Raw genomic sequence first — 2,198 nt, forward strand, 5'->3', positions numbered from 1 at the left:
CGGGAGGAAGATGTGGCCGTCTGCTTCCTTAAAGATTACAGCCTTGGAAACCCTGTGGGGCAGTTCTAATCTGTTCTGTAGGGTCGGTATGAGTTGGAATCAACTCGATGGCAACAGGTTTGGTTATTTCGGTTCTGGGTTTGCTCTGGAAGCTTTTCTTTCCACCACTGTATATGGTGAGCGTACGAAGAGTCTCTCTGTGCCCTAACACGAAGTCACCAAAATGCCCGAGTTTTGGTTGAAGCATGAACTCAGATTATACTCCTGTCCTTCTCCCATCCAAATCCTTTCCATCTTAGAAAACTTTCGACCAAACACCACACATGGAGAATTAGTGCGGTGGTGAACTTACTCTGGTTTGAAAACCCTGCATTTTGAATGTCGCTGCATCCTGAGACATGTATGCCTAGCGCTACCATCTAGCTGGATCAGAATGTTACGCGGCCTTCTTGAGGTTGCCTAAGTCTGCTAAGTCTAGTGGGAACTGGAGAATGTTTCTAGAACCAAGAAGGATTCGAGTAGTAAGTGCTTAATAGCACAAGTCTAGCATACCCATTTGTAGTAATCCGTCTAATACACAGAAAGTCTGCAATCCCAGGGACTCATTCTTGTCTTTGCTTCTTCAGAGTCCTGCACAGCGATTGGCACATAGTGGCTGCCCAGCAGTTGTCTGTGAATAAATGAGCAAAGAACAGCAATTGCCCTGTGGAAACTGCCACCACAGATACTGGATGTTTTGTGTATGACCAATGTCATGTGTCTGATATTGTGGTCTAATGTAACAAACAGAAAAAAATATTTAGCAAATGTTCTTACTGGGCATCTTTTTACATTTGTATTTTCAAAGCCAATGCCCACTGCCATGGTAAAGTTGATTCTAGCTCATAGCAACCCCATGTGTTACAAAATAGAACTGCTCCATAGGATTTTTCTTGGCTGTAATGTTTATGGAAAAAGATCACCAGGACTTTCTTTCCTGGTGCCGCTGGGTAGGTTTGAACTGCTAACTTTAGTAGCTGAGAGCAAACAGTTTGTGCCACCCAGGGACCTTTCAAAGCCAATAGCTTCTTTTAAAGTATTTCTTCCATGATCATTAAATATTTGTGGGATCTGGTGCCCAAGTGTGAAATACTCTTACTTTAACAGGCCACAGGAGGCTGCCTAGAATTACTTTTATTTGTTGTTATTGTTGGAAAAATACATATATAATGCAACATTTGTCAGTTTAACATTTTTTTATGTACAATTCAGTGACATTAATTACATTAATCATTTGTGCAACCATCACCAGTATCCATTGCCCAAATTTCCATCACCGTAAACCTAAACTCAATGCTTCCTAAGCAATGACTCCCCCTTACCCCCTGGTAACCGCTAATAAACTTTGGTTAGAGTTAGTCTTTAGCTAGGACACATGTGATGAGTAATTTAAAAACCATTTGAGTTCTAAAAGTACTCTTCATCCTTGTTTCAACTTTTATGACACCTTGATTTACTTTATAGTTAACAAAACAGCTGTTTTTGCACTTTGATGACATGCTTTTCTCATTTTATTGTGTAGCCACAGCCTCAATCATGGGTCTTTTCATTTAGCAAACAAACACTTACTGAGTGCCTGCCAGGAGCCAAGCATTGTGCTAGGTACTAGGGATTCAAAATGAGGAAGTGGACACAGATGATTGGAGAAGGTAAACTTTCTAACAAGTTGGGAGCCAGGTGCTTTAACAGGGATGCATATCCAGTGCTGTAGGAGCCCAGATAGGAGAGCCACTGAGAGATTTACACCTGGCTCTGCTGAGAGCCCATCACGCATCTGTTATTTTGTTGTACTGTGGTGACTTGTGTGTTGCTGTGATGCTGGAAGCTATGCTGCTGGTATTTCAAACAGCAGCAGGGTCACTCATGGTAGACAAGTTTCAGCAGAGCTTCCAGACTAAGACAGACTAGGAAGAAAGGCCTGGTGATCTACTTCAGAAAATTAGCCAATGAAAACTCTGTGGATCACAGCAGAATATAGTCCAACACAGTGCTGGAAGATGAGGCCCCTAGGTTGGAAGGCAGCCAGAATATGAACACAATAGCTACAATAATGGACTCAAACATAACAATCATGAAGATGGCACAGGACCGGGCAGCATTTTGTTCTGTTAGACATAAGGCTGCCATGAGTTGGAGCTGGCTTGATGGCAACAACTACT

Source organism: Trichechus manatus, unplaced genomic scaffold, assembly GCF_000243295.1.
Source record: "Trichechus manatus latirostris isolate Lorelei unplaced genomic scaffold, TriManLat1.0 scaffold00145, whole genome shotgun sequence".
NCBI lineage: Eukaryota > Metazoa > Chordata > Mammalia > Sirenia > Trichechidae > Trichechus > Trichechus manatus.